The sequence below is a fragment of the Lonchura striata genome, chromosome 3, assembly GCF_050655825.1.
Source record: "Lonchura striata isolate lonStrDom1 chromosome 3, ASM5065582v1, whole genome shotgun sequence".
In the NCBI taxonomy this organism is placed as follows: domain Eukaryota; kingdom Metazoa; phylum Chordata; class Aves; order Passeriformes; family Estrildidae; genus Lonchura; species Lonchura striata.
Genome location: NC_140705.1, coordinates 30,943,704 through 30,965,440, shown reverse-complemented (window position 1 = coordinate 30,965,440; position 21,737 = coordinate 30,943,704).

The following is a 21,737-nucleotide window of genomic DNA, read 5'->3' as shown; positions in this document are numbered from 1 at the left end:
GAGTGCACCCTCAGTACGTTCATGTGTGACACCAAGTTCAGTGGGAGTGTTGATGTGCTGGAGGGTAGGAAGGCTCTGCAGAGGGATCTGGACAGGCTGGATCCATTGGCCAAGGCAAATTCTATGAGGTCCAATAAGGCCGGGTGCTAGGACCTGAATTTGGCCACAACAACTCCCTGCAGTACTACAAGCTAAGGGCAGAGTTATTGGAAAGCTGACTGATGGAAAAGCACCTGGGGGTGCTGTTTGGCAGCACTGGAACATGAGCCACTGTGTGCCCAGGTGGCCAAGAAGGCCAAAGGCATCCTGGCCTGTGTCAGCAATAGTCTGGCCAGCAGGAGCAGGGCAGTGATTGTTCCCCCTGTGCTTGGCACTGGTGAGGCCACACCTTGAGTCCTATGTCCAGTTTTTGGCCCCTCACTACAAGAAGGACATTGAGATGCTGGAGTGAGTCCAGAGAATGGCAATGGAGCTGATGAAAGGTCTGTGGGGAGCATCTGAGAGAGCTGGGGTTGTTTAGCCTGGAGGGTGGGGAGAAGCCTTATCCCTCTCTACAACTACCTGGAAGGATGTTGTTGCCAGGTAGGGGTTGGCCTCTTCTCCCAGGCCTGTAGTGTCAGAATAAGAGGACATGGCTCCAAGCTGTGATAAGGGAGGTTCAGGAGGTTCAGAGTTTTTTCACTGAAAGTGTAATTAAGCATTGGAACAGACTGCCCAAAGAAGTTTTGGAATCACCATCCCTGGAGGTGTTCAAGAAACAACTGGACATGGCACTTAGGGCTATGTTTTATTAGGCATGGTGATGTTCAGTCAAAGGCTGGACTCAATGAACTTGCAGATCTTTTCCAACCTTAGTGATTCTATGAGAGGGGCTTAAGACAATTCCTGGTTCTTGTGTTTCAGCCACTGGAGAATTTCTCAGTCTGAAATGTAGGGTCTGGAGTTAATACTCACTTGAATTTATATTCAAACTGTGTACTCCACTTAAGGTGCAGAGTTCCCCAAGTGCTTTATCAGCCCCTCTTTTCTAGTATCCAGCATGTGTGCCTATCACAGCTATCTTGAGCCTTGTGCTTGGAACAGGAGAATTTTAATGGAAAGTTACAGAGGTACCATTTTAGAATGTGCTGTACTGTTTTTTCTGTCATTGTAAAGCAGGATGAGTTTCAGAATTCTCCATCTGTTCTGTAAAGTTGAATCAAGATAAGGATTTTCATTTTTGTGTGCTAGCTATCACCTGTGGGATTCTCCCACCTGTATTAACCCCTTCCACTAATTCCACTTTTGCTCTCTCTTGTGGAAATTTCTTGGCAGCCATCTCAATTTACAGTTTCTTCTGAAACAATTCTCACTTGTCTGACATTTCCTCAGTTTTGCTCATGCTTCTCAAGGCCAATAAAATAAATCTGTAGAGAGCTCCAGGTTTCTTTGCACTCCTGTGTGGTTCATCTCATTATGAATCCCTTATCATGTTAAGTTGTGAGCAGTGGAAGGAGTCATTAGTTGTTTTAAAATTTCCTTTATTTTCTGAATCTTTCAGGATCAGACCCATATGCTGGGAAAACCTCTGGTTACACTTTTATGGTCTGCTGAATATGTCTCTTCAATATTCTTATCATGGTTTGGTCCACAGCCAGGTTCTAAAAGTCTAGTCATTTATATTGTTTGCTTATCAGAGGCTGGTAAAGCCCCACTTTCAATAGGATAAACATCTTGGACTTTTGGTCTCCCAGGCCATAAACTTTTAGGTGAAAATCTCAATATTATGTTTCATCATGAAGCAGGCTCTTGCTGTAGTCTGAGCTGCTGATTATGGTTTTGGATTATCCTCTGGTAGTTTGAGAATCATAGAATCATAAAACGTTAAGGATTGGAAGGAACCTTAAAGATCATCTAGTCCCAGCCACCCCTTCCATTTGCAGGGACACCTCCCACTATACCAGGTTGCTCAAGGCCTTATTCACTGCCTTGAACACTTTCAGGGTTGGGGTATTCAGAATTTCCCTGGGCAACCTGTTCCAGTGTCTCACTACCTTTACAGTAAAGACTTTCTTTGTGATAGCTAACCTAACTGTCCCCTCTTTCAATGTCTACCTGTTACCCCTTGTCCTATCACTCTAGTTCTGGACAAAGAGTCTCTCTTGGGCTTCTTGATAGCCCCCTTCAGATGCAGCCCCAACTTTTCCAGCCTGACTTTGTAGGGAAGCACTCCAGCCCTCTCGTTTGTTTGGGGTACCAGAACTGGACTCAGCACTCCAAGTGGGGTCTCACCAGAGTGGAGTAAGGGGGCATAATCACCTCCTCCAAATCCTGGGCCCCATTTCTTTGGATGCAGCCCAGGATCTGATTGTCTTTCTGGGCTGTGAGCTAACAGTGCTGGCTCATTCTGAGTTTTCCACCAACCATCATCCCTATATGTACGTTTTGCATCTGTGTGTGTTTTTCAGAACTGCATAAATTCTCACATGAGTGCCAGCATCTCCCAACACTGGAATTGTCTCGTCTACTATCAGCTGAACAGGTTGAGAATAGAAAATGAGAAATAACAAATTCATTGTAGGATTGGGAGAAAAGGTATTTACTATTTAGATCAAATTGTGACTCATTGACAGGCTGGGAGAAGAAGTGGTGAGGAAGGAGTAGGATGAGGAAGAAGGTTTTAGGCTGTTGTGAAATATGTAAATGAAAAAGTAATGTTATGAAATTTCAACTAATTCAAGGAGAAAAGCTTACATTGATCTAGATGCCAGAGAGAAGCACATACAAGACCCACAGTGTCAATAAACTTGGTGGGTATTATTTAGATAAAAGACATAAGCCTTTGGTTATATGTTTATACATACACATATATTCACTTCAAATTACTAGAAAAAAAGTATAAAGTTTGGAAATCAGTAGAGAAAGCAGAATATATATCTGGTGAGATGGTCTATGTCAAATATTTTACCTGAGCTTTCTGAGATCTATTCTTAGAAAACTGGAATTCACTCTTTCTTTAAAGTCCTTCTGGAATTCCTTTGGCCCTGGATTCTCTAAATTGAAAATAAAAAATACTTTTGTAATTATATCATGGGTTGTAATATCTGAATAGATGGTACTTTATTTCAGAGAAGAAATGCAGATCAAATGCAAATCGGCTTTTCTGCTTTGATTAGTTTTGAAACATAGTGTGATCTGTTGGGACACAATTTGGAGAAACTTGTGAACTTGTGGGGAAAAATTAACATAGCCACAAAAAAGCTAATATATAAAAATCCACAACTATTTACCTAGAGGTAATAGTTTAGACATGTAGAGGTATGCCTCTGTAGAAAAGGAAGCAGTGAAAATATTTGCTTGAAACACAGGCAGACAAAACTCAGTGTCTGGTCTAGATTTCCAAAACAGCCACACAGGTATTCAGATCTCAGGGATGGAAAAGATGTCCAGCCAGTATGGTATGCAAATCTTGATAATGGGTTAAAGAAACATAAAGGTTTTAAGTCAGGGCCCTCAGTGCTGAGATATAGTGCTGGGCAAATGTAAAACAAAAATCCTGCCTAGGAGATTTTGTATGGTTTGGTGCTAAAAGTGTAGTCAATACATGCAATATTTAGCTTATTTTATTCTGGTGGTTTGTCCTAGAAACAAGGCAGAAAAAGTTGACTGTCAAGCCACTCAAATAAAGAAGGAATTTTTGCTCTGTTTCCAGGACTATGCAGTATATCTGGCATTATTTAGCATTTTCATTAATGACATGAACTGTAGAAGAAAGAATATCATTATTACATTTGCAGGCAATACCAAGCTGGAAAATTGCAATAGAGGACAAGACCAGTATTTAGCCAGGACCCTGATGAATTGGAGAGGAAATACAAGAAAAATAAGATGTGATTCAGTAAGAATAAGCAAAGAGCTCTATATTTAGCCAGGAATGTCCGCTACATAAAGGCAAGATATGAAACAACTGGTAGCCTTGTGGTTCTGCAGAGAAGGATCCCAAGGTTGTAGTGGATCAAAGCTGGACATGGCACAGCAACATCACTGCATACAGTAAGAAAGACAAACTGAATCCAGCCAGACTCTATAATAATAATTCATGTCTTTTGTAAGATACCTGAAGAAATTCTTCTGCTCCTCTGCTCATTAGCACCACTCTAGCTGGAACACTGTTTCCAGTTAAAGGACTGTATTTTAAGACAGGCGTATATTGGATTATACTTTCATATAGGTTTATATTAGTCCTAAAGAGAAGATCAGCGAGCATAGGTGAAGGCAGGAAAATATAGTCAATGAGGAAAGATGTGAATATTATGGTTTGGTGTACAGAAGGAAGGATTGGTCTGGGCTATGATAAAAGAGTTTGAATACTAAAAAAGCTATTGAATCATGAAGAGGAAGAGGGAATATATTAGCAGTGGAACAACATTATTGTGTTAAAAGTAATTGCCTTACAATACAGCAAAAGAGACTTAGGCTAGACATTTGGAAAAACTTTCTAAGAATAGTGAAATTCCAAGACAGATTGCCTAAAAAGGTTGTGTAATTCTTGTCTACATTGTTACAGGCTTTTAAAGATTGTTTAAACAGGTATCTGCCAGGAATATTTTAACTAAGCACTTAGAAATGAAATATACACAGATATAAAGATGTTCACAATGAAATAAAGTTGCATTGGAGGTACTGAAGTCACCTAGGTTCCTGAAGCTGGTATCAGCTACTCAGCCAGTCCAATCTATTGCTGTGTAAGAAACTCTTTTGATGTTTAACAGAGACTTGGAGTATGACTGAGTATCCTTGCAATTCAAGCAGCAATATGTGCTGTGTGCCAGACAACGCATATCCTGCCTATTGCCCTTCTACTGTTAGTGAACTCTTTTATGACCTTGGGGATACTGTTGAGGATAGACAGATGTTTTGGACCCATTCCTGGTCATCTCATTTCCACAGGATGATGTAATCCTGCCTGGAATACTTCTCTCTCTCTGACACAAAATTGCAACCACTATCTGAGTGGGAAGGTGAAATGTTGCTGTTTAGATATCCTTGTCTTTTCTTAGTCTATTTTTAGAATCTTAGAGTCATTAAGGTTGGAAAAGGCCTCTAAATGAGTCCAACAATTAACCTAACACTGCCAGGTCCACCACTGAACCATGTCCATAAGCACCGTGTCTACACTCTTTTTAAACATTTCCCATGATGGTGATTCTGACACTTCTCTGGACAGCCTCTTCCAGTGCTTGGCAGACCTTGCAGTGGAGATTTTTTTCTTTACTGACATCCAACTTAAATGTGCCCTTGTGCAACCTGAGCCTGTTTCCTCAAAAAATGGCTTTATGGCCAGCTTCTCTTGGGTAGAAGTGACCTGGGAGGTGACTATCCTAGTTTTGCAGGTGAGTGTCAAGTAGGGGGCAGAGGCTGTATCCATGTAGCAGTGGTTATAGGTTGCTAAAATCATCCCGGGTGGCATGGCTTTGGGATGAAGGAAAGGTGAATGCATGCTGGAAGAGGTGCCATTTTGCTTTGGTTCTCTCTTGGGCACCTTGCTGGGACCAATAGTGTGAACCTCTCTCACTACTGCCCATCCCTTCCTGTCCTCAGGAATAACTCAGCTCCAGTGGCAAACACAGTTGAGCCCAGTGGTGTGTGTGTGCTGCAGCACTGTGGTGGGAAGAAACTGCAGGGAGTGGAGTGGTGGAGGTGAGCCAAGCCAAATCCTGCCAACCACAGCTGAGTCCAGTGGGTCTGGAAAGTGGGCAATGCAACTCAGACAATTACAGTTTTTTGGGTGTTCATCACTCTTCTTCTTTGTCTTGAGCTCAAGGGCAGAGAAGCTGGGGAGACCATCCACCATTTTGTCTTTGCGTTAGCGGCCAGACAAAACTGAGGTGGTGAAAAACTTTTTTGTGTAAAGCAGCTTCTCTTTTGTACACTTTTGTGATTAATATTGTTGCTGTTGCTGTCCATTTCTCATTCCATTGCTGTTTGTTTTCAGTAAATTATTTTCCCAACCCATAGTGTCTGCCTCTCTGAAGGTGGGCTGGGGGAGAAGGAGGAACAGCATATTGGAGTTTATTTCTCAGCCATTTTTTTAAATCACCACAGAGACAGAAAGTCAAGGCTGTTCATGCTCTCCATGTGAGCCACCCACAGCAAGTCTTTTCAGATCACATAGTACGGGAGATCAGAGTTGCTGCTGAATTTGGTTGAATTTGAATTGTAGTTATATTGTCATCTAAATTGAAATCAAGAGCATTGCAGAGGAGGAAAACCATCTGGAATAGTTATTAAGTGGCTTTGAGGTCTTCTGGGGAGATTGAATGAATGCAGGCCTCCTACCACCAATATCTCTTAGATTCACAATTTTTCATGTCAGCTAATAGGATCCAGTGTTGGAACTCCACAGCAGAGTAGAAGCAGACTTGGTTTTCCTCTTAGGTATATTGCAGAGAAAGGAACTAAAAATCTGTCAACATCTCCGAACAGTGCATTTTTCAGGGAACTCTGTATGGGCTGCTTGTAGATTGTAGCACAGCATATAGCACAAACAACTGAGGTGTTAAAATTAGAATGGAAAAAAGCATTGAAACCTGAGGTCTTTTCGATTTTATCCTAAAACATACCAAAAAAACAGAACTTAAAAAATTTACTTTGGATGAGAAACCATCCTTCTAAAAAGAGACAGGAGAATACAAAGAATGAACATCTGAAGAATGAGAGAGAGAGATATCAAATAATTTGAATTAAAGGTGAATTTATAGGGCAATTAATGAGGAACAGGATGGCATACTGGTGATTGATTGAGCAAAAGATAGTGAAGTGAATCTTAAACATAATTTTAGAATAAGGTAAAACCTCAATGATTTACAGTGAAATGTAAGTGAATAGGAAGAAATGCACCATCAGTTGCTTATTTATGGTTTTGGGATTTAATGGGAGGAATTCAATAGATGATAATTCTGATGCAAAATATTTCAGTGATGACTCTGAAGCTCTATTTGCTAAGATTAAAGGTTTTCAAATTACTAGGTTCCTGTAGACTAATCATATAACTTCACAGATTTGTTTTAACTAATACAGAATTGCTTCTCATGTACATTATTTTTTCTCCAGAAAAAAAAAAATAAAAGAAATTGTATAAACTATCTAAAGGTATAAGCTATCTAAAGTCAGCTAAAAGTGTAGAGTAAAAGTCAGAAATTGATACAAATTCACTCCAGCATTGCTTATTGACTTGTAAAAACGGATTTTTTCCTTCTGCTTTCAAATACTTTGTTTACTCTGCTGCTTAGTTACTCTGTTCTTTGTTGTCTATCTGCTGCAGTTCCCCTCCCTGTTGCAATTCACTATATTCATGCTCATGAAATTTCTGTTTTCTTTTTTTGACATTTCCCAGTTCAAGCCTTGTTACTCTAATGCAAAATAATATTACAGAGTTAATAATCAATGTTGCCGTTTATGATTAATGATTTTGAGACTGATGCAAGTCTTCTAATTTTTAATGGTCTGTTGGTAATTTCTCAAACAAGGATATGCTCTCAAAGAGTTAATAAAAAAGCCACCCACTATCATAGTATAAACAATATTTTATCACTATTTTTTGGCAAAGTTTTCTTACAAAACACTGCTCACTATGATCATCTGTCCTTATTTAAGTAAAACCAGATTATTTTTCTGATTTAGATTTTTGGTGACATCAGAAACAGAGCCTATTTTTTCATAAAGATTTTAAAATATTTTCTGATTTTAAGGTTTTTTAATGCTTTTGTCGAATTTTTTGCAAAAATTAATATCAAGAAAATCTCCAATGCTTCTTAAATTTTATTTCTATATAAAAGACCAGCTAATCTGAGACAAAAATAGCACTCTTTGGCAAATTTGGGGTAGAAATTAACAAAAACTAAAAGAGACAAATATTTCATTAATAGTGACAAAAAAGGTGAGACCAATACAAATTATATCGGTGAGTCACATATGAGATTTCAGATGATCAGTGCAAGGTAAATTAGTCTACAGAAGGATGAAAGATGCCAGGAAAATATGTTCTCTCCAAAAAAAAAGAGAAGTGGTGGTCAATATAAATTTTGTGCCGCATGCTTCAGTCAGGCACCTGGGAGGCTTCTGTATGTACAGCAAGACATTGATCCAACTTTCTACAGATTCTGTAGTCCTCAGCTTTAGGATTAGCACTCTGTGATCAATGTCTGATGATACATAGTGAAATAAAACTTTTAATCAAAATTCTCCTCATTTATACATCATCTTATGCAATTGCTACTAGAGCTTAATTTATTAATAAATTTTGGGCTCTAAACTCATGAATACTACATCATAAAGCTAGGTTGTCCTAGCCAGCTATCTCTACTCTGCCCTCCCTGATGCAGACAGAAAACAAAGTATTTATTTTGAAGAACTATGCTTATTTTCCCTCAAAAATTCCAACAAAATGTACATTTGCTAAGACCTTTGGACGAGTCTTTCAATGTTTCATCCCCATCTGCCATCTGGCTGCCTTAAGCACAACTGAGAAAATATCTTTTAAAGCTCTTTTATGCTATTTTTAAGCTACTCTTGAAATTTCTGACAAAATCTATGTCAAAATGCCCTGATAATAATGACTAGTATGGGGTGGGTAACTGTCTGTGATGGGACACCCAGACTGAGAGTGAACAGCACACGCAGAATGACAGGAATACATAAACTGATTATGTTAAAGAGCAGCATGAAAACAAGCCAATGAAATAGTATTCAGTGAATTCTAGTGACTTTGAAAAGAAGTGAAGGCATCATGAACCAAACAAGACCATTAAAGCCTAAAAGGAGGGGTTGGCAGAGGCTTTGGAGTGGGAGAAGAAGCAGTGATGCTCCTCCACATCTGGGAGCATAGCCAAGCATTGTCCCACAGCATCCCCAGTCCTGCCTGTGTCCTAAGGGGCAGAGACAGTCTTCACCCAGCCAAGGACTCACAGCACAGGGGTGGTGGCATGGGGGTGGCATGGGGGTGGCATGGGGGAACCCCTCCTTGGGGTGTATATGGGGCACCTGCCCACAGCGCTGCCTGAGTGGGTGCTGGCAGCAGCAAGGGTTGAAGCAGGGACACCTTCACATGTGGAGGCTTGTGCTGCATAAATGACACTGAAATATAGTTCACTGATGCCTGGTTATTTATACATGATTAGCAAATCAGCAAACTGCTCCATCCTGATTTATTGGTAGGAGGTGAACTGTGCACTTCCCATGTAGCAGTCCCATACATCTGACTTTACATCATTGTTTCCTGCTCTAAAATCAATGCACCCTGCTCCACAGCTCACACAGTATGTTCCCAGAGGTACTACTTTTTGTTTACTTTTATTGAACCCATCTGGATTCATTCTAACAATTTCAGAAAATGATCTAGAATGCTTTATCTCAGTTTCTTGTTCTCATTAATTACTGTCATGAAGGTTTTTTTCTAAATTTTTATTTTTACCAGAAAGATTTTATAACCTAAAAATACTTTCTAGCACTGGTCCAAGAACTTTGCATATTATTAATCCTTTCTCTTTAACATATTAGCTTATAAAATTGTATGTTGAGCTCTGTCAACAAGACAGTTTTCAAGTAATTTAATTTTTATCCTGCTGATAGTGTATAATGCAATATTGAAAATGTAATAAAATTATACTGAAAACTATTGGAATGTACTGTCTTCCAAATATACTATGTCAGTTCTTTTGGAAACAAGATTTGTATTACTGTCAATAAAGATGACAAATTTACTTCTGACAAGACTTTTGTCTTTGGACAAAGTTGGCTTATTTAAATTTCAGAATTTATCTTTATTTGCATGTATCTATGAATCTATTTAAATTTCTTTATTTTAGCACTTCTACAAGTTAAGCTAACTGATTTGCAATTCACAGGATTGTTCATTTTATTCTGTTTAAATTTTGGAATTACATCTGTAGTTATCCAATCACTTGGACTTTCTTCAGTTTCCCATACAGGGCTCTGAAAGCTCCCAGCTGGTTTTCTTGGAGCTCTTGGGTGTCAGTTATCTGGGCCTGTTGATTTGCAAATGTATAATTTCAACAGATGTTCCTTTACATCTTTCCTTGCTACACATGGCAAACTTGCTGTTACAGCAGCAAGAGCATCTGGGATACATACAACCTCATGTCTCTTTCCACGTACAGTGTCAAGTATCTGTTAGACATTTTTGCACTTTCTTTTTTCTTTCTTTTTTTTTCTTTTTCTTTTTTTTCTCAGAGATATCTAGATGTACATGTTCCTGTACTTCAGTCCTGTCAATATTAGCTTTCATTCTCTTTCAACAGGTTTTCAAAATCTCCTTTTAACTACACTAGCCTACTACCCAGAATAACCTTTTTTCCTGTCCTCTGAATTGTGGTTTATGGGTTACCCCATGGGACATGCATGAACCATTCCTGCCTTTTTTTAAAACACTCATTAAACACATGTGCTTTGTCAGTTATCAACAGCTGCTTCACAATTGCTAAAAGTGACCACTTCAGGGTTCAGGTATGCTGATAATGGGTTAGTGCTGTGTTCTCATAACTGAAATCTAACTAAATTAAGAATGCTGCCATTTTTTTTAGGTAAATCATTGCTGCTCTTCATCCAGGAGTAATTGTGCCCAGGTATTGAGTTATCTCACGCTACCTGCTCTTCGCTACTTGACATGTCCAGCAATGACCCCTTGACTTGAAGTCACTCTTGACAACACTGACTTTCCTGCTATTGCATCTCAGCTATGATTAAGGAGCAGTTTTCGCTGAGCATGAAAGTTTAAGACTTCAACAGAAAGGAACTCTCCTTAATTTTGTTAACAAAAACTTCTGTCCATAAACTTTCATATTACAGTATTTGGATCCTTTTGCTGTGGCTGCAGTGTTTATTATGTGAATTTATTATTCCTCTCCCTCATCCTCTCTTGATTGGTCTGTTTTTCTAAAGGCAAATTACTGACTCATTAAACTCATTGTAAGCATTAATAGTGCTTCTTTTTGCATGACAAATATGAAGGAAGTTATGGTAAATGTTTGTCTATAGCCAGGAGTTCACTGTAAGTGCGCACACATGAAGATCATTAAGAACATGAACTACTTCTACATTCAGGTATGTAACCACACACAGTATAGCTAGTAGAAATACAAACTCTTTTTGTTTGTTTTTTCTTTGGTTTTTTTTTTGCAGTTTGTTTGTTTTGATTTTTTTTTTCTTCCAGTTGAAGTAATATTTGATTTGGGGTATAATGGGGATTGAATTTTTTTTAAAATAATTTTTCAGATATATGTTATTACTATAATATCCTGAGACTCATATCATAGCCTTAGTATGTCTTCACTTTTTCAGAATGGACAGTTTGACATAATCACAGACATCCTTAGTTACAGATAGTTTTCTGTTGTGTTATGAGCACCAGAAAATTATTAATGATTATTGAAAAGAAAAAAAAAATATTTAATTTATGCATGAAATAACTATGGATTTCCCCCCTTGGTTTTGAACTACAAGATTTAATTGTTGTTGAACTACAATAAATTGAACTACAAGATTTATTCTCAAAAGAACTGAAAATTAACTTCTTAAAAGTGAATAGGCAAAGCACTACTTAGAGAATGAATGCAAGATGCTACTTGAACGTCTGAATATTAATTTAAATGGGTCAGAATATAACATTCAAAATAAATAATTGTCTAGCAACAATGCATGAGACATTCCCCCTGTGAGGCATTTGCAGTAACTTTCCAGCTATTGACACTGAAGGTGATACTCATATATCACATCTGACACAAACTAGATCTTTTGGCTGAAGAGTTCCCATAATCTTAAGACACAACAGGGAGAGAGAGAAGGGGCAAAATGGGCAAAGGGAAGAGAGAATCCTATGACCTTTAGACAGGAAGACATGTTTATAAATGCTGACAGAGGTTGCTTTGCCACTGAGGACTGGAAAGGCAGCACAGCTACAGGAATGAATGATAGACACTGGAGCTAATCTTGGAGCTGCCAGACCTCTGTGTCTGACAGCAAATCTATGGGGAAAGAAACACTTCCCATGGTAAGGGTGATTAGTGCTGGCAGTGAATAAACTGAACATGTGGGACCACGTGGAGTGCAGCATGGTGAGCTGGCTGCGCTACTTACAAACCTGGACTCCATTGCCACAGAACAACAGCAAGGAAATCTTTGCCCCACCTTCCAACACAGATGCGTCATCCTCAAAGAAGGAGAAATCAGGGACTGTAGACCAGTCAGTAAAAAGTTGTGGAAAAAGTCCTGTGTACAGGCATTGAAATCCCAACAGAGCAGGTGGTTTAATCTTGAGGAACTTTGTTTTCAGATCCATTTATAAATTTTAAAATATATCCCCTCTTCCTTGTTTAGTTCCATGCCCTGTTTATGTTTTCATTGTCTAGCTTGTGGCAAATAGATAGGTATGTTATGTTGGAGTGTGTCTACAGGGTAAGCCTTACAAAACTGTTGTGAAAGATTCAACTTTTGCCTTATCTTCTCCCCACTTATTCCCAAGAGCAGACCCCAGTCTTTTTATGCTGGCTGAGTTAAACTATTCCATATTAATCACAGTCATCTTGAACTTTCCTGATAATAATAAGGAAACACTGAAGTTGAAGGTTCAGTTTATAAGAACATGTTTACTTGAATACTGTATTTATTGTTGGGAAAATAACTCTATTGGCCTGAGGACAACATAGATACTTCATGGCTGGGGAAATGCCAACTATACATTAGATAGATTTTCTCTTGGAAAGATTAAATGCACACTATTCCATTCCAAGTTTATTTGTTTCATTGTCATCAGCTTTGGCAGTTAGGTCCCTTTATAAAATGGGTCTACTCTTTAAGCATTTGTATTTGGTAAAATGTTAGTATGATTAATCATTGGAATGGCTTCCGATTGCTCATTAATTGTCATTATTGCTTTTATTTATTTGATCAATTATTTTTACTCATTTTTGTTCATTTGCTGTTGCAGTGGACATCTATTTCATTGATTACATAGTTTGGTTTTGGCACACACAAAGTTGCAAACTAGCAAAAACAGCATTTCACTCTAAAAGTTATAGCAATTTTATAAAAGATCAGTGAATTTTGTGTTACAAATAGAGTATCAAAGTAGAGCTTTATAAAATATGAAAGTATATTTTTGTTAATATATTAGTTCAAAACTTGTTTTAACTTCATCTATACCAGGTCAAATTCTTCTGTGGGTTGCCTTCTTGCACTCTGGACTACACTTGAAATTTGACTTTGTGTGGTCAACCGTTGTGTTTGCTGAGAAGCCATTTCTTATTTCCTGAGATACTGTGGCATTGGAGATCAGCTTAGATATTCCAACTGACAAATCCTTGGCTTAGCACCTTGGAGAAGAAAGAAAACAGCAAAGAATCTTAAACTATGGTTAGCTATAAGTAGCATTGTTTTTCATGAGACTGATCATATCCTTCTTAGCATGTCCTTCTGCACTTCCATTGAGTCTGTAACCAAGAAAGAAGAGCTGTGCTTGGTTCAGGAGGGAATCTGTCCTTTTCCCCTCATTTAGGTGCTCTGAGATGTTCACATGCCAGGAGTGCTCAGGCATTTGGAGGGAACCTCAGAGAAGAAAGAAAACAGTTAATGTTGATTTGCAGTCAGTTGTGAAAGTTTCAACAGCAATTTGTTATGCACTTTTGTAAAGTCAGTTGATGATTTTGGTTTGGTAAATTTGGTGAAGATTTATAGCAGTGCACAGAAACTACCTGTAGAAACTCCAGTAAGTGTGTGAGATCTGTATGCTTGATTTACTAGCAAACAGTGCTTTTATGGCTACTTCACAACCCCTTTGCAGCCATTGTCATCTCCTAAACTACTGTTACTACCCCATACTGGACACCAGCACTGCTGTTTGAAGGCAGACTGCAATTTAGAAGCAAAGTTTCTAATGTAAAATTCACCTGAACTTTGTATCCCTCATGGAACAAATCCTTCTTGAGAAAAGATTACCACCATTACATCAGCATGGAAGCAGCATATGCAGCATACATGTCTGAAAGTGCAAACTACAGCTCAGAGGTTATTTTTAGTCTTTAAAGGGACTGTTGTACCTATTCCGAGAATCAGTATCTGTATAATCCCATCAAATTTTCTTGGAATAAAATCCTCAACATACACTTTTCACCTGCTTGTCTTGCTTTGCCTGGCCTCATCTTTGTCTTGTCTTGTCTTACCTTGTCTTGTCTTCCTTTTTCTTGTAACCAATTCCCCTTCTAATGAAGACACATCTGGATTTATCAAAGAAAAGGAGTGAACAGCCTTTTACACACCATCACTGAGCTCAGTCTTCTGCATGTTCTGTCCTTTTTCTTGCCCCCTGTCTCTTGTCTGTTCAGCAGTTACAGCCTCTTGGAGAAAGAGCTGCACTTATACTGAAAAAAGCTATTTCTCAGTGAGCTCCTGGGGCTTACTGTAAGCCCTATAATACCACATAGTTTAATGTGGCAACAGTTCAGCAAGGACAAGAAAAAAAAATGACATTTAGGTCACATTCCTAGTTTCTGAGAAAATATGAAGGGGCAGAAGAAGGAAAAGACATAGACTTATGTCTGGAAAAAGCTAACATACATAGCTTAGTCCACTAGCATGAAAAAAGAACTGTGTCACAGACATAGCTGAGGTTAAGAATAGACATGTTACATCATCTTTTGCACAATGCAGGAGTAGGAAAAGGGAGGAAATGAGGACTTAGGAGAGGAATAAATAAATTACAGCCAGATTTTATAGAAAAAGGCTAGACTGGACGCTCCTTAGGAAAAATCTGGATTGTGGTCTGTGTTAGAAGCAGGTAAGGAAAGAATGGAAAAAACTGCTCCAACACAAAGAAAATAATAGTTTGAGTTACTGACATGGTCAGAACCTGACAACATTCTGTGGTTGTTTTCTTTTCCTTTTGTTAAGAGATCCTCTAATTGCTTCTGGCATGTTAGTGATTGTGGCAAGCTGTATGCCAACATTTAAAATGCCAGGGTCTTCCTAAGCCCAATGGAGAAAATGTATACATTAGGGGCTCCTACTAAACATAGCCCTCATGCCAGCTGAAGGCTGGTCTTATTTTCAGGGACTAAACAACTGGTTCAGAAACCCTTTCCTTATTTCTTACTATTTATTTATAGCTTTCACCATAGATAATCACAAAAGGGATACTTCACCTGTTAAGCCATAGGAGCTGAGCTGCATGGCCTGTCACCTGCTGAACCTTCAGGCAGTGCTTTGTAGAAAGACCTGGTCTGTACTTCCATTTCTAGCCAGGAGCAGAGAAATTGAGGGAAGGAGAAAAAAGGTGTGCTTGGTGTTTCTTAGTTCATCTAGAAAACAGCCAATGTCCTAGCTCTGAAAACATAGACTGAAAGTCTGAAAACAATTTAAATATTGTGGACAAATATTTGGAAAAATAAGCAATGTGCTGATGGTTACTATGGAAAATTGCTGGATACTAACTGATTATATTTGAAACAGGTGTGATACAAAGATTGTAAAAGCTGTAGCCTAGGGGTTAGGCAAATTTGGGATGGTACAATATGTCTGCTGAAAAATTAGTTTAATTGTGGAGCACTGCATTAATATGTGGGATGGGAAACTTATTCTGGAACACCCTAGGATTTAATAGATATTATTCTGCATTATTGGTAATTAAAATTATCTCTGAATATTTATTTAAAACACTTCAGTATGCTGATATAGATTTGCTTCAAGTAAGCTAGCAGATTCAGGAAAGAGATGTGCCATGTAAAGGATCATAATTCCTAATTCCAGTCACTTGAAGGCTGTGTGTCTAGGACAGTGTGTGTGTCTCAGTAAACAGACCAAAGTACTGGTTCTGATCAGTTTGCATTTGCACTACACATAAATCCAAAGATAAGCCATTGACAATGTGCTCACCTTGTAAAAGGGTCCATGTTGCTTCTACCCTTCTTTAAGGAAGCAGCTCTTAGTTTATAACAGGCATCACAAATGTGTAGGCTCTAATGAGATCTGAAAGGGACACTATGAATCACAAACATCTTTTTGCCTCATCCACAACAACATTTTTGTCCGTGGTAAAGTGTTACAGTGAGCTCATGGGCACTCTATTTCCCCTTCCCCGGGACCCTGTGACTCTGATCAAGATATCCCTGGACCCCTCCTTCCTGCCCCAACGGGGTTGGCAGAGAGCCAGGGAAACCCACCCTGTCCAAAGTCAGGGGAATGTCAGTAAAGGATTCCTTCCATCACTTCCAGCTTCCAAGTGGCTTCTTGATCCTGCTGGCTTCCTCTCACAAACTTCCTGCTGCAAAGCTTTTAGGAGGCTTTGGGCAAGTTGTTGGTAATGGGGGCTAGACAGAAGACACTGCATACATATATGACAGGAATAAATTAAGGATGACTGAGTAAAATTGACTTCAGCATTTAAAAAATTGTGATGTTCAAATTTGCAAAATATAACACTATCTTTTGAAGAGTGCTTTTTCCTTCTGTATAAAATAATGTGTGGTTTTATGAAAAGCTAAAATTAGAAAAAACTTCCTTCAAATAATTTCACAATGAGACACAAAGTTACAGGGACAGTGGAAATTTGTGTACTTGGATCAATTTTTACAGGTTAAAGTAATTAATATTTAGATTGTACTGTTTTGGATTTGGGTTTTTTTGTCAATTAAGAGGAAATAGTTTTATAAGTATGCTTCTTGTAATAATTTCTGATGATCATTTCCTGATTTCAGATAGGTTACTTTTTCTCAGTTCTCCAAAGTAAACCAGTTCAAAAAACCTCCAGAACTGCAGAGGATTAAGCTGTCAGAAATGTAAGTCTAAATATAGGTAAAACCTGCTTCAGCTGCTATTTTAATATGAAAAGACACTGTCTCAGACTACTCAGAAAATAAATATAAATTTGAAAAATATACCTAAAAGTCAAAGTCACACACTTTACAGGAGTCCTGCCAGGAATGACCTATCCAAGTCAAGGTCAGTCACTATGGCGGAACTATGAGACTGTTTAAGAGTAAGTTTCAGTTCCAAAGAGAATTGGAATATTCATAGAATCAGAATGGTTTGGGTTGGAAAGGACTCTCAGGATTATCTAGTTCCAACCTGCCATGGGCAGGAACACCTTCCACTAGACCACATTGCTCAGAGCCTTCATTGTTTCCATTATTACCAAGGTTTTACAGAGTTTAATGCCCTTCTGCAGTATTAAATGTAATTTCCTAACCAAATTAATTATGGTGTTATAATTGCAGTAAATTCTTTAAAAAAGTATTCTCTTAGTTTTCACTTTGTGTTTGGCAAATGCAATAAAAGAGATAGCATCATTTGGCCTGTAGTCACCAGGCAGTCCCACAGAAAGCTGTCTTGCCAGAAGAGCAGCTCACAGCAGCTCTGACCTCCTTAGCACTGGAAACAAAATTTAAATTCTATCATTGTGTTTTGGCTGAAACCCTCCTGCTTAGTGGATGGTGAAGAAGGGTAAAAGACAGTCAAGTGTGAAGGGAGACAGATGTTGTTGCTATTCCAAGACTGTTATATACACTTCAGTCTGCCTTCTGGGAGTTGCTGCTGCAGCCAGTAGCCTTGCCAGGCTTCCAGCACAGGCAAAAAGACTGAGAAATCCATTTTGATGCTGCTCAGTGTCACTGTCTTTCTACTTGTGTCAATATAAATGTCACCAGTCCCACAGGTGTAGCCCACAAGGATAAAGTTGGGCATCAGAGGGTAAAACCCGCCTGTGACTGCCTCCTACCCTGATGGGATAACCTCTCTTGGCTACTACTGGCACCAGTGATCTTGGCCAATTGACCTTAATTCCCCCATCAGTACACCCTTCCACACAAACCTTCACTTGAAACAGAGAGCTCAATTGGAGCTGACTGGTCCTTGATTGCTCTGTATGGCAGAAATTCCATGACCTCGCTAGGGTAGGGGAGTGAGAAGGATGGGGAAATAGCATTGTGGAAGCTTGTGTTGCCTCAGGAAAGACCTGAGACATTCTAGCAGTTTTCTGGAACTAAAATGGCTATTGTTTCTACCTAATTTAGCTGGGAATCTAGTCTGGAATTCTAAATAGTATTTTTTTTTCAAACTGCATACAAACATTTTCTCCTTTTTAAACAATGTTCTTGAGTTACTATGCTTGTTTATGCTTATCTTGATTATCTGAAGGGAGTATTTTAACACTGAGACTCTAAAGGCAACCAGTGCCATACCAATGGTATGTGATCTAGTTAGTGTTCAGTACAAAAAGAGGTATTTGTTTTCTTGCAATTTTACACTGGATTTTGAAATTGTATTCCTTTCTGGAAAGATATGAGCACATCAGAGGGAGGAGTGATGAGAAGCTATATGAAAACCCAATATTAACCTGATTTTCATGCTGGCATTTTGTCTCTAAGCATGGAAGTCTTCTGGAAGATATTTTAACTTCTTGTCTAGATTTTAGACACCTAGGAGAAAATAATCCCCTTCTTGGCATTAATCCTGGACTTTGGAATATATTTGAGCTTATGATTTAAATTTTAAAACCATTTCCTAAAACTACTTTTGATAAACTAGTTCACAACATGCATCAGACTGTAAGTCACACATAATTCAACTAGCTTAACCTTATTTCATTTACCAGTTACTTTATGTCTATCATGGCTGCAGCAGATTTGCTGAGCTTTTGTCTATTTTTCCTTTCCCATCTCCTGCTCACCTACTCACCCCCCTTTCACAGTTATTTCACCAGCATCTCGCTTCACCAATCCCTCATCCCTTTTCTGAAGCTCCATTACACCATACATCCATGTTAGTTGTTTTGCACCAGGAGGTGCTGATTTGTTGTCACCTCAGTGTGAAAGCTGTTCAGATTCTGTGAAACATAATTTAAAATGCAATTTGTTATAAATAATACAATTAAGAAATCTAACTTCCCTGTAGATGCTGGGAGCCCAAATTTTAAAACATTGAACAAGCCCCCAGTGAACTAATAATCTTTAACTATTTGCACAATTGCTTTAACTTCAGAACATTAAACATCCTCCTAAACATCATTTGGAGACAAATAGAGTACTGCCAGCACACTGATCTCTCTGTTAAACCAAGGATCTTTGTCACCATGGCACTTGTGTGTGTTTGACTGGAGTCTGACTGTGTGTCAGGGACTGTGAGTTTGACTGTGTGTTTGCCCTGCTTTAATACGAGCAGAGAAGACTGTTTCTAGATTACCTGGTGGAAAATTATTTAAGTTCCTCAGGCTGAGAAGAAGCTATATGTCTTATTTGAAGTGCTTTATTTAGCTTAATAATAGAGTAGAAAATGTTGGTTGTGATCAGAACTAACTTTTCAGGCTTCCTAGAGCTCTATTACAGATACCTAAACTTAAGACTGCAGAGACACACACTCATTCATTCATTTACTCTTTCATTCCATAAAACAAAGCTTTCCTGAAGATGAGCAAGACAAGAGGTTTAAACTGGGAGGAAGTCATCTGGCCATGATAAAATATATTAGCTGGTCTGAGAGGCAAGGATTGTAAAATAGACATCAGGATTCCTTTCTGGGGCATAGCTGAGATTTAGTGCCTAAATCAAAGAAGTGCTGGCTTTGACTTTTATTTATTAAAAAAAAATGAAATCGCAGAACTATGTGTTCAGTGTTACTAAAGATTAAAATTCTGTTGCACACAGATCTAATGTTCTTTTTCTACAAACTGTATTCCCTTTCCTAAGTTTCTCATTTGTTTTCTTGGAGTATTTCTATTTTAAATTTTGGTTTAAATTTTGGTTTAATATTCTGGTTTGCCTATTAGTACTGGCTTCCAAGACATAAACCAGAGGGGGAAAAAGTCAATAAACAATGCATAATAAAAATTATAACTGATGGACCTGTGGTATTTTTAAAGAACAGATGCCCTCCTTGGATCTGCATGAACTCTTCTCCTAGAAGAACTGAATTCCAGAGCCACCTTTGTTGCTTTGTTGCTTATTTACTTGGTCAAATTTCCTGTTTTCTTCTATGCTTTGACTATTGCTTCTTGTCCACATCTCAACTCCTTTGTTGAACATAGAAAATGAAAATAGCACTATCAATTAGTCATTGTTTCATTCTTCTCATCACTGGAATGTCTTATTATTAAATTAATATACCAAGCCATGTTCTGCCTTCTGTTATTTGCATATTTGTGTCACATTCCTTTGTCTCTTGGAGAAAACGTTGATTTTCTGATGGGACTGCCATGCAGAGTCTGTTGGTGTGGTTTAGAGGTTAAGAGAAAACAGTTTCAAAGGAGGTTAAACAAATCATATCACCATCACCATGTAATTTTCTCATGTCATTCCTAAAAGAATATTCTTCTATTATTTGGGGTCAATTTGTCTTACTTTAGTAAAATTAATTAGTTTTTACTTACTTTTTTAATGAGTCTAAGAAAGAAAAGATAGATGAATTTACCCTTCTTGTAAGACTGAATAAATCTTGAATCTTTCTGAAGATGAGTAGGTACTTATGAAGTAGGATATATTTCATGGTCAGTACTATTGGAATTTCAAGTTTCATTTTGTGTTATGCTTAGACAGGAAAAAATACTCTCTTCTAAAATGATCTCATTAGATAGATCTGTGGGCCTTTTATGGTATCCAATTTAAAGCAATCCCATTCTCCGCAATGGCAATAACCTATTTGTCGCTATTGGACATGAAGTGAGTACACAGAAACTTAGTAAGTTTAAAAGAGAAAAAGAGTTAGTTTTATTCATACATTTGGTTTTTATAGAATTCTAAAGGTGACCGTGGATTGGAGGATGAAATTACCACCTCTCCAACCACACTGTCTAAAGATCAATCAATCATTTCTCTCTACCCACAGAAAAATATGTAAACTATTCTATTTATACATGAAATAGTGTGGGAACTCTGACTCTCAAATATGTAAACATTATCAGAAGGCTAAAGAAGTTTTACGAGAACTTTAAAACTTTCAAAAGAACTATAAGAGAAAACAACATTTTTAATAATCAGGTCAACACCTGTTGATGCTTTAAGACGGAAAAAGAGGTTTCTTGGCAACCTTCTTGAATATTGTGCTTTTTATTAGTACAAAGTGTCTTCAGTCTTGTCTGGTTTAACATGGAACAGGAAGTTGTTTGTTTAGGTAGACATCTAGTTGACGCTGGGGTATCTTTGTGGTGGTACTGTCTACATCTGGAAGGAAAACACAAACCTACCTTTCACTCCATTTTTATTTATTATGAAAACCATGTTGTTTCTTAACACCAGCCTTAACAGTAAAGATCCGTGCAGAAAAAAAGACGTTATAGGAAGTGGGCCAATTATCCCCCATCAGTCTGTGGGTCTTGTTGAAAAGTGTGGTTGAAAGTAGTGTGATGTTCCATTCCACTGTCTACTCCTGATAATATGTCTCCACAACTGCACTGCTCTTCTGATATGACTGTTTTCAGGAAAATGTTTTCAATCCCATATTATTTCTGTATTTGCTTTTAAAACACAACACAATTAAGAGACAACATCTCTTGGGAGCACGGGCCATATTTTCTGATGCTTTATCCAGTGCTGAGATATTAATTTTATTTTGTAACTTGTGAAATATTAGAAATACTGTCAGAATGAATAGGAAATGTTTTTGTGACCGCATTTCTCCAATTGAAATTTTATGGATCTGAGGGTATGAAACATTTGCTGTTTACAAATTGGGATGCTCCTCCTTCAATACTTCTTACATAT